General features: G+C 41.1%; 1 protein-coding gene across 6 annotated transcripts in view; it reads right to left on the bottom strand.

Annotated features, from left to right (window-relative positions):
• LOC116819303 (sodium channel protein type 1 subunit alpha) overlaps positions 1-12,399 on the bottom strand; it is a 198,241-nt gene that overhangs the window by 63,866 nt on the left and 121,976 nt on the right. The gene's annotated exons all lie outside the window — the stretch shown is intronic.

Raw genomic sequence — 12,399 nt, 5'->3', positions numbered from 1 at the left:
GGGGGCGCCCTAAGCTGCTGGACTGCAGGCAGCTGCTGCCGCCAGCAGCTCAGACTACGCAGCGGCTGCTGCAACCATTTAAAAAATTTGGGGGGGGGGCGCTGCTTTTTGGCGCCCCCAAATCTTGGCGCCCTAGGCAACCGCCTAGTTCGCCTAAATGTTTGCACCGGCCCTGCACCTAGGTCCCACTTTCCTCAGTTGTACTCCCCTAGCTTCACCTCTTCATAGCCAGCTCCATCCCCCGTATCCATACCTGTCCTTCCCATGGCTGTCACTCCCCATGCTTTTCTCTAAGTGGCACCAGTCCCCCACATAGATATCCTCCCTCCACACAGTCATTTATCTTGTGCCTGTCTCCATCAAAAATGGTCTTCCCTCTTGTGTGTGACTCCCTCTTATAGCTGTCTGCTTGCCACAAAGGGGAAGGAAAAATGGTGTTGCTCCTTCCTGGTCCCACACTCCTCCTGCTGTGCAGACTCTCAGAGTTGGTACGGGGAAGGGAAAGGATCGAGGGATGGAGGCAGAAGGAGTCACAGCTGCTGCCTCCTGTCTGCTCAGCAGTAGAACATGTGCCCCTGGCTGGAAGGAGGCTGAAACTGTACCTGCCTCTGTCTATTGAACCTACTGGCTAAAGCACAGTTTAAATTCTTCTGCCTAAAATAAAGAAACCCAGATTTGCAAAACCAAGAAGGAACATGACATTAATCTCACTGATCCCCTGCATAGTTCTAGGGGATTTCCAAAATTTATGACACTCTAAAAGCCAGAAACCACTCATAAGGCATAGACCACCACTTTTAGCTACAAAAGTATAGAGATAAAGATACCTGCAATTAAAGTTATCAGAGAGGTAGCCGTGTTAGTCTGGATCTGTAAAAAGCGACAAAGTGTCCTGTGGCACCTTATAGACTAACAGACGTTTTGGAGCATAAGCTTTCGTGGGTGAATACCCACTTCGTCAGATGTATTCACCCACGAAAGCTTATGCTCCAATACTTCTGTTAGTCTATAAGCTGCCACAGGACTCTTTGTCGCTTTTTAATTGAACGGTGGCACAGAAAGAAAAATTTGATATCCAGAAAATTCTGGATCCACCCTAGAGCTCACATACCTGAGAGGGGAAAGAAAGTGGATGCAAAAGTATCATTCAGTCGTGCTGGCAAGGAGGGAAGCCCCCTGATACATGATGAGACAAAGTTCTGTGCCCTGTTGCCTCCCTATGTCAGTTCTCAAGAAGGGAAAATTTAGCACCACAATTCAATATTATTCCTGCATCATACACATCCCTCAGCAGCACATCCTTGGAGGTAGCTTCCCTTCATCTTGTATAAGAGGAAAGTTAATGCAATTGTGTTGAACTGTGTCAGCAAACATGAACTGCTCTGAGAGACTTGCCAAAAAAGAGACCAGAGAACCCTGGAATGTGTGACCATGCATTCAAGGAGATGCTGCTGAAATACCTGGAAATGCCCTGAGTTGTTAAGGCACTGAATTACACCTCTGCTCATCTTACAGTGCAAAGCAACCAGAGGGCATTGATTGGAAGAATGTGTCTTTGAGGCACCAACACACCAGGAAAAACTTGTGTGCTGGGACATCAGTGTTCCATTAGCAAAACCCTCAAACTGGCCTACAGTGCCCCAGAGGGCCAAAATCTTTAAGTTGGGGGAGTTTCCTGAATGACTTTCACCGGAGGCACAAGATCCAGGAGTGAGAATCCTGCACAGGTGATATCTTTAGAAAATGTAATTTATTTTCCTTTTCTGGGATAGATCCTGCAAACTGTTACTACCAAGTCTAGTGTTTACTACCATGTTTGCAGAAACAGGCCTTATGCCCTGATCCTGTAAACCCATATGCACTTGCTTAATTTTATAACAGAGAATAATCCCATTGAAATCAACTGAGCTAATCAGGGTAATAAAGGTAAGCACATACATAACTGTTTACTGGATTGGGACCTTAGCTTAAAAGCGCTCTGGTGTATGAGATGAGGAAGCAGGAAGCAAGGAGCCAATACACTCCTGATGTTCTGCCTCATTCATGTTGTTACTATGAGAAAGGATTATACAGAGAACTATAAAAGACAGATTCCAGTTGCTTGTTGAACTTTGCATTATTTACTGTACTTTATATAGTTTTTACAATTCTTCTTTTTGTGTTATACTGTTGTACAAATCCAGGATTTATCAGTTTCACAGATCAAAAGTAGTTTGAATGTCATTCCATAGCCTTTCAAGGGTTGTTCATTTTCACTTATGACAGCCTGCTTGCTTTCAAGTTAGCTAAGAAGATAAACTAATGAGAAAGGTCATTAGATCTCATGCTTTAGCCACAAATCAAACATCTGTGGGTTCAGTAAGGAAATGCTCCTCCTGCGACCTCTTATATTGCATCTAGGTACATTGTGCAGAGGCATGCGTGATGCTGGGAGGAATAGTTTTACTTAAATTTGGCCACTATTTAAATTGTTCCATCTTTAACAGCAAAATGGTAGATGGTTATTAATACCTCAAGTATTAACTGGGAAATGGTGACAATATCGTCACCAGTAGAGATTGTCGGAGTAGTCCCAGGGACTGCTCTAAACTGCTTTATGAGATAGAGTTTCAAAGACTATCGTACAAACATAGTCTTGGTGGGCTGGACTGTCTCAGATAACTTAAGGAATACCTTCATGTTCTTTAGGTCAGCAATTTGTTATCTCTGGTTCAGATGATTGGCTATGGACACCCTCTCCTGTAAGATTATGGATGAAATCCTGATCCATTGAAATGAACGACAAAACTCCCATTGACATCAGTATGGCCAGAATTCAATCCTATGTGTTTTCTCATTTGTTCACTTATTGTGGTTTGTTTATTTATTTATTAAAAATGATGACATTTGGGTCAAAATAGTAGAGCAAATCCAGGCTGTTGTGTTTGACTATATTGCAATTCTAGTATTCGATTCTCTACTTTGTAAAAAATATTCATGGTATCTTGTGTTCTTCCATTGGCTTTATTTTTCAGTTTTAACAACTAAATGGTTTTGTAGTACATCAGATAACCTGAACTTAAACACCATTTTATTAGACTCTTGGTCTACAAAGCTGATCATTCAGAAAGCTAAAAAGAACATTTTTTCATGCAAGATGTATCTATTCTTTGGGCCCAGTTCATCCCTGCACTAGTTCATGTTGAAAGAAAAACAGAAAAATTATCACAATATTAAAAAATATCATAAGCCTAACTCCCAAATCTGGACCTTAGTGTCCAGAAATCTGGGTGCCTAGCATGAACCCTTCTAAGCTTAATTACCAGCTTAGCTTTGATCTCGCTGCCACCATCCAAAAATTCCAGGGTTTTGGCCCCCTCTGGTCTCCCCAAAACCTTCCCTGGAGGGACCCCAAGACCCAGAAGCCCTGAGTCTTACCGCAAAGGGAAATAACCCACTTCCCTTTCGCTTCCCCCTCCTCTCCCACCCAGACTTTCCTCTCTGGCTAACCTGAGAGTACTGATGCAATCTTTTACATCAACAAATACCAAGAGCATGTCTCCTCTATTCCACAAAGAGACAAAACCCCAAATACAAGGAAACAGAAATGATTCTCTCTCTTCCCTCCCACCAATTCCCTGTTGTGCAGAGCTTAACCTTCCGTAGATCTACACAAAGAGAATTCCCCTCTCCTTATGTTCCTGTAACCTACCCAGGAGAGAAAAAACTCAAACAAGTCTTAAAAACAAAGCTTTAATATAAAAAAAAGAAAGAAAAAGAACATCAAATTATCTCTGTATAAGACGACAATACAGGGCTATTGCTTATAAGAAAAATATGAATAAAACAGTCTGATTCAAAAAGATATCCAATTTGAAACATTCAGCAAGCTACACACATGTAAATACAACCAAAACAACATAAAAGCCTATATTGTTTTTCTACCTGTACTTACAATTTGGAAACAGAAGATTAGAAGATAGAAAGAACCTTCTCATAGCTGAGAGAAACGGACAAAAAAGACTCAGACCCCAAAAATTCCCTCCCTGACTTTGAAAAATCCAGTTTCCTGATTGGTCCTCTGTCAGGTGTTGGTTCCCTTTGTTAACCCTTTACAGGTAAAAGAAACATTAACCCTTAGCTATCTATTTATGACAATCCCTGCACTAGTTCATGCTGAAAAGAAAACAGAAATTATCACAATATTAAAAAAATAAGTATATAAGCAGTATTTTAAATACTCTTTGCTTCTTCCAGATCGACTCACTGCTAAAATCTCTGTATTTAATTTTCAAAATCTGATTCTCCAACAGCAATCGGTCCTGTTACAGTGAGGCTTGGTTGTTTATGAACGACATGTAATCACTTTCATCAATGATATATTTTTCCACGCTGCTGCCTGTGCCTATGCCACTAGTTCCATTGCCATCTTTAAGATAATCAAGGTCTTTTTATTTCCACTGTTAGATGATTAGAAATGCAGCTGTCTTTTTTGTTTTGTTCTTCAGTTGGCTTGATATTCATTTAAAGCTTTTTGTTTTTTAACGAAGATTTTTTTTTCGATGAATTTCACGAACTTTTCTTTTCACATAATCTATTCCCTTCTCAATCTTGCTACAGCAATCTGGCAGATTATTCATTTCATTATCATCATCGGTGGCAGCAAGGTTGCTTGCACTAAATGAGCTCAGTAGCAAGGCCAAATAGTTCAGAACCTGGAACAGGATAGAAAAGAAATTCTTAGATTTATCTAAGTGGAAATAATTTCTTGCTAGAATACTTTCTAAAGCTATATGAAGCATGTGTCCAGACCGGTGCCAGGGTTCTCATGCCTCGGTGCCACGCTATTTCGCTGCCCCCGCTGATCCTGCAGAGGGTCCGTTGGTCGCGGATCCGGTGGAGCTGCCGCAGTCGTGCCTGCGGGCGGTCCACAGGAAGCCACACTAGCAGCCGACCATCCACAGGCATGACTGTGGCAGCTCCACCGAGCCCGGATCAACGGACTCTCCGCAGACATGCTTATGGCAGGTCAACCGGAGCTGCCTGCCACCCCCACAAGCACAAATGCCGCCCCCTGAATAATCCTGGCACCCTAGGCGATTGCCTAGACTGCCTAAATGGTAAGCACCGGCCCTGCATGTGTCTAAAGGACCAAAGTTTCAAACAACAACAAAACCCAAACAACCCAAGAACTGTGTTTTCACATGAATGGAGTGTTATATCTTTAATAAACTTACACTAAACACTTGCATTAGAAAAAGGTGTGTGACAAAGTGAGAATTCACACCACAAAAGCTTATACTCCAATACATCTGTTAGTCTATAACAGAGGTCAGAAACCTTTCAGCAGTGGTGTGCCAAGTCTTCATTTATTCACTCTGATTAAGGTTTTGCGTGCCAGTAATACATTTTAACCTTTTTAGAAGGTCTTTCTATAAGTCTTAATATATCCTAAACTATTGTTGTAATGTAAAGTAAATAAGGTTTAAAATGTTTAAGAAAGCTTCATTTCAAATTAAATTAAAATGCAGAGCCCCCAGAGCCGTGCGGAGGACCAAGGCAGTGTGAGTGTCATAAACAGATAGCTAAGGGTTAATTTTTCTTTTACCTGTAAAGGGTTAACAAGGGAACCTAAACACCTGACCAGAGGACCAATCAGGAAACCGGATTTTCAAAGCTCAGGGAGGGAATTTTTGGGTGTGTGTCTTTTGTCTGTGTCTCTAGTGTCTCTCGACTCTGGAGAGGATGCTCTCTACCTTCAGGCTTTCTAATCTTTCTGTTTCCCAGTTGTAAGTACAGGTATAAGACAATATAGGTTTTTATATTGTTTTTGTATTTACATGTGTGTAAGTTGCCATGGAATGTTTTAAATTGATATTTCTTTTGGATAAGGCTGTTTATTCATTTTTCTTTTAAGCCATTAACCCTGTATATTGTCACTTTGATACAGAGACCATTTTATGTCTTTTCTTTTTTTTTATATAAAGCTTTCTTTTTATGACCTGTTTGAATTTTTTCCTAGTTGGGTCAAGGGATTGGATTCTGCAGCTCACCAGGGAATTGGTGGGAAGGAAAAAAGACGGGGGAAGAGAAAATCTCTTTGGGTTAGAGTTACAAAGCTTGCATTTGCAGGGACTCTGAGTGAGGGTGAGAGAAACCTGATCTCGCTGGTTTGCATTTCAAGGAATTGAAATAGGGTGATCGTCCTGGGCCATCCAGGGAGGGGAAGCCTGGGAAGGAGTAAAGAGAAGACAAGGGGAGGGGGGTTATTTCCCTTTGTGGTGAGACTCAGGGCATATGAGTCTTGGGGTCCCCCAGGGAAGGTTTGGGGAGACCAGAGTGAGCCAAATACTGGAAATTTTTGGCTGGTGGCAGTGCTATCAGATCTAAGCTGTAAATAAGCTTAGAGGAATTTATGCTAGTACCTCATATTTGAACTCTAAGGTTCAGATTGAGGAATTATACTATGACAGTGAGTGCCACTGAAAATCAGCTCACGTGCGCCTTCCGCACGAGTGCCATAGGTTGCCTACCCCTGGTCTATAAGGTGCCACAGGACTCTTTGTTGCTTTTTTACAGATCTAGACTAACACAGCTACCCCTCTGATACTTTATAATTCATGATAATTTGAAGGGCAAATCAGATAGTAGAAAAAATGATTCACAAAACTATGACAAATGAAAAGAACTAAATACGGTTTGCTATGATTCATAGGGCCTATATTCACTAATCACAATAGTCAAACAACTGGCAAGTATTTGAGAAAAATGCTTTTGAATCTGAAAGTTTACAATACTGCACAAAAAAAATTTATTCAAAATTCAGACAGGAAGTTTGTTGTTCTTCATCATCCTTTTAAAAAGTTTCACTTCTCCATCAGAGAACAGAAACTGTATCATGTGTTTTACGTGACAGACACACATAATAAATAATTTATAAAAAATGCACAGGCTGAACATTATTGAAGCACACTGTATTTGCAAATTGTAAAAACAAAATTAAGAGAGTGACTAAAGTTCACTCTATATTATATATCATGAGTTTTGATACTGAGAGGTGTGGACGTATTCTGTTTCCAATCCAGCAAGCACTTAAGCTTAATTTTAAGCATATGAGTAGTTCAACTGAAATCATATGCTTAAGTGCTTTATTGAGATGGGGCCAGAATTCTCATTTTTTTCCTCCAGAATAAATCTTTGAAGCATTTTGATTACGTACCACTAAATTTCCAATCACCATGACCATCATGAAGACAGTAGGCACATAGCTTGGCCTGCAACCTCCATCAGTCCCACATAGTCTCTATCATTCTCCACACAACACTCGGAATACAATCAGAAAGAGTGGAAGAAGTCTTGCATGTGCCACCGTGGAAGTACACAATCACTTGCAATTTTGCAGACTACATCCCTTGTAGTTTTTTACCAAACAGCTGCATACCAACCACAGCGAAAATGAAGACAATGATAGCCAGCACCAACGTCAAATTCCCAAAGCCCCCACTGAGTATACAATATCTTTAACAGCATATTCATGTTGGCCAAGATTTTGCCAATTTGAAACTCGTAACTGAAAAAAAGAATTAAAAGGGATTGTTAGTACTGATTTAATGGAGACACAAAAGTTGTTTACAAATTAATTTGTGAAAAAGTATTGCTGTCAATGATGAAATGCTGCAGACTTTTACAACTTGGTACCTCAAGAGCATAGCCTAGGATCAAGGATGTAGAAGCCCAGAGACACACCTCATGCAACTTAAAATCTAGGGTTCAGTGTTACTCTCAGATCCACAGAACTTCAAGATTACTACCTACCTGTGTGTACATAAAGAAGAGATCTATTCTGATAATATAGTAGGAGCACAATAAAGATATTCAGTAAGTCCATTTGTTTCTTCACTGTAGAATACTTGAAGCAAGTATTTGCAATAAAAATTTGGAAATAGGCCCAGTCCTACACTGGATGCTAAGTATGGATTCCTGCAGAGTCCCATTAAAGACAACAGGACACTGCACGGCCAGGGATACGTAACAAGTGGATCACATTTTTGGCTCAGGGGTCATAATGACTTAAGGTATCTTTTAAGACACAAAAGTTGAATTAAAATATTATTGTGCAACAAAGCCTGTAACTGTAAATTGCAATATATTTTGTTTTATTAATATATTTACCAATCTGAATGATCGAGAACTGAAAGTCCTTCCACATTTGCAAGACCAAGTTCAATCAAACTAAGTGTTTACATAACTATCAAAAATATTCCAGCCTTCTTGGAAATAATATAAGGATCCTTGGCAATTATCTTCAAGAACATTTCTGCTGTGAGATCCCAGTGAAGACCTAAAATCAAAAGGCAATTTATTATTCAGTTGGAAAATTTAAATATTACAGTATTGTGCAGATTTTACATTCCAGCTACATATCTTCAAATGAGCATAATTTAGAATGGCTGATCACAAAAATTCTTAAATTCAAATCTTAAAATAATCAAATGAAGGTCAAATTATTTTATTTAGTACTTTATTATTAGCGTTTAAAATTTGTTGCTTTAAAAGATTGATCATAGTGACATCTTATACATAGTCTGATAGAAACTTCATCACAAGAACAAGTACGGCATCTTCTTTTCATTTGATTTAATTTTACAGGAAACAAATTACTTAAGCTTCTGGTTTAAAACAATTTTAAACTATTTAGAGTGACCATACTCCCATTTTGGCTGAGACAGTACCTTTTTTAAACCCTCTCCCAGCCATCCCAACTTTACTGGCAAACCTGGATATTTGTCTCGTTTGCTCTGATGACTGGTTGGGAAGAACAAACGGACAAATGCAGTTTTGCCAAAAAAATGGGGTGTGACCCTAGCGGGACATGGAGGAATGTTGTGAGTGGGGGGGCGGCATGCACTCTGCACGGGAGGCAGGGCTCGGGGAGGGCCTCATGCCGGCACGCATGAGTGGGCACGGGGCTTGGTCAGCCCCTGCATGCGTAGGGGTAGAGAGAGGCCCTCGGCTGGCCCCGTGCGGTGTCGCACTTTGCCTTCAGGAAATATATGGTCACCCTAACTCTGTAATGCCAAACTCTTTTTTTCCACACGCACAAGCAATGCTCCTAATTTTATTTTCACATTATGCAATAGAATGCTTTCCAAGAAATTACATGCTACTCTTCCTATAACACTATTGTTGAGATATTAATAACACTATAAAGATATGCTCTCATACAGCCTAATTCACAAGTCTAGAAGGATCAACAATTTACATCAGGTGGGGATCTGCCCATGTAGATTGTTAACAGGATTATGATGGCATTTAATATTATAGGTAGTTTAGACATACTAACTTCATTTCCAATTAAGCTTTTGTAAGGATATAATATAGAGAGAATAGATATGTCTTGAATGATTAATAACTACTGAGTCCTTCCTGGCCCTCAACAATTAGAAAAGCTATCCATCTCTGTTTATTCCAGAAAGGACCACACTAGGAAAGAAATACAATAAAATGGTTCACATCATGTGAGAGACACACTTTTTTTATAAGGCAGAGCAAGGGCAGGGCCTCAGGGGCGGAGCAAAGTGGGGCAGGAAGAATGGATCTAGCAACGAGGGGGAAGAGGTGGACAAGGGCAGGGCTTGGGTGGAATGGTGGGTGAAGCACCGCCAGGGAAAAATAAAAGTGTGCTATGCTTAAATGCCTTAAAGATAAGTGCATCCTTGGAAATGTGATAATATCTAGGCACTACAGAACTGAGAATTGATGATCATAAGTAAATGTAATAAGAAATCATGGTAATTTACATTGTTTCTTGCTATAACTGCTGAGCCCCAACTCTAAGACTGGATAATTGCTTACAAGACTGTATTATGTGTGTCTACACTTGAGTGGTGAACTATTGATTCGTGTATTAATGGGTTTTAAGTAATTAATAATTGCTAGTTAAAATTAAGCAAGTGTCTGATTTGAAAAATACTGTTCAAGGTTAAAAGTTGACTTGAAAAGAAATCCAGCATTAAAAAACAATTAAGTTTACACTCCCTGGATGCAAGGAAAAGAGATATCCTATTAAAATTCCATTCATATTGACTAACCAAGTTTGTTAGATTCAGCTTTAAAATCTACTGGCACCTTGGCAAATTCCTAAACATTGTTCCCCCTTTCACATTTACACTTTGCAATGATATAACCAGTGGCCCCAACCGTTTTTGTGATCAGTAGCACATTCATATGTTCAGAAAGAGTTGTGGCGGGTGCCAACAATTTTTCAAGGCTCATTTTGTATTTGTACATTAAATAATACAAAAAAACATCATATTTAATATTCTTCCACTCCTGGGTTGAAATAATACGTACGTTGTCTCTATTTGAACCATTCATTTTGGGCAAAAGTGTTAAAAATACTAAATCGCAAAGCATACGAAAACAACAGTATCAGTGGCAGGAAGATATTCACATACAGGGCCGGCTCCAGGCACCAGTGGAGCAAGCAGGTGCCTGTGTCAGCACTGCTATGGGGCAGCATTCGTCCATTCTGCAGAGGTGAAGCATTGTGAGGGTTTTTTTTGAGGAGGCAGCAGTTCTGGGCAGTGCAGCGAGAAAGCTGAGAGAAGAGCGCAGCCTGCAAGCCCGGAGTACTCTGTCCCCAGCAGGCGAGGGGCCCTGGCATCTCTCCCCTGCTGGGCACTAGGCGGGCCTGCGTCTGCTGGGACAGAGAACACCGGCGCCTGCAGCCCCAGAGTTCTCTGTGCCGGCAGGCACGGGGCCGCGGCTTCTCTTCTTGAAGTCGAGAGAAAGTCATGGCCCTGGGACTTGCCGGGGCAGAGAGCACCAGTGCCCACAGCCCTGGAGTTCTCTGTCCCAGCAACCGCAGGGCTGTGGCTTCTTCCCCTGCTGAGCACTAGGTGGGCGCACATAAATGCCCTGGCGGGCGCCATGGCAACCACAGGCACTGTGTTGGGGACCACTCATAACTATATCAAATCATATGATGTAGACGAGGTGAAGTAACTTACAGGATTTACCGTACTGCCGGAGTCCTGAGGGGGGCATGGCCTCAACCGGAAGACGTGGTGCCTCTCCAGATTTAAAAGGCCCTGGGCACCAGCTGTGGCTGGGAGTCCAGGGCCTTTAAATCAACCAGGGCTGCAGAGGTGGCTGGGAGCCCCGGGCTGCAGAGGTGGCTGGGAGCCCCCGGGGATCAGGAGCAAATTAAGGCCCCGAGGGTTGCTGCCACGGAGCTCTGGGCCTTTAAATCCGGCCCAGCCCGGCTGCTGGAGCCACGGACATGATTTAAAGGGCCTGGGCTCCCGCAGCTGTGGAGCTCTGAGCCTTTAAATCTGGCCCCAGCCTGGTTGCCAAGAGCCCGCAAGTGGGATTTAACGGGCTCTGGGTTGCCCGCAGCGGCAGGGAGCTCTGAGCCTTTAAATCCGGCCCACCAGCCTGGCCCGCTGGAGCCGCGAGTGGATTCAAAGGGCTCTGGGCTGCCTGCAGCCATGGGAATCTGAGCCCTTTAAATCCCTGCCACGGAAGCTGGTGCAGTCCGGCACGGTGTACTGGCTCTTGCCGGTACGCACGTGTAGTCCGTACCACGCTTACTTGCACCTCTGGATCGTCGAGTACTTTCACCAACCAAGATTAGGAGATTTTCTTGGATGGGAAACAACTATCATTCTAGAACAACCCATTTTAATGTTTATCATGTGATTGTCATATAAAATGTCCTGTTTAATACATAGTAATTTTTGAAGTATAGAGAATCAGGTTTTGTCTGCCTTCTAATTTCAGTCATCTAATCTTACAGCTATTTACATGTTCTAAAAATATAATTTCCTTCACATTTGCATAAATATAATGATATTAAAGAAGTGCATGACAAATTATTCTTGAAATAAAAGCAAAGTAGACTGTAGGTTCAAGTGTTTAAATACATTATTTATAATCCAATCTCTTTAATTTAAAAGCTTTAGAGCTGCGAAGAACCAACTGACCAACTTTCTTAAATTTATCTTTTATCTGAATTCTTTCTATATACTAACCATAGCATGCCAGATTACTAACACAATCTGATGGTCATTTACAATCAGAAAACCTACTGAGATGCAATATTTAGGAAACTAACATTTCCATACTGAAATTGTTGTTTGTAGTGTTTTAACATATATTTCTGGAAGTACTACCTTTCAATAGATGTGCCCGAAGAAACTACAGAAACCATATTGTATATATTGATGTGAAGAAGATTAATTCAAACATGTCAGAGGTTTTGAATAGATTAAATCTGGAATGATTCAATAGATTTGCCAAGTGATGTTTAAACAAAGTATTACTTTATACTGTTAATCTATGATGTCTTGAGAAAGGATTGAAGGTGGGAGCTCCAAAATTTAGTGAATACAGACCTAACTAAAGGACTACTATCAG

The sequence above is a fragment of the Chelonoidis abingdonii genome, chromosome 10 (genome assembly GCF_003597395.2).
Source record: "Chelonoidis abingdonii isolate Lonesome George chromosome 10, CheloAbing_2.0, whole genome shotgun sequence".
Taxonomy (NCBI): domain Eukaryota; kingdom Metazoa; phylum Chordata; order Testudines; family Testudinidae; genus Chelonoidis; species Chelonoidis abingdonii.
The sequence above is the reverse complement of the archived record's forward strand: the minus strand, read 5'-3'. Positions and strand labels throughout refer to the sequence as shown.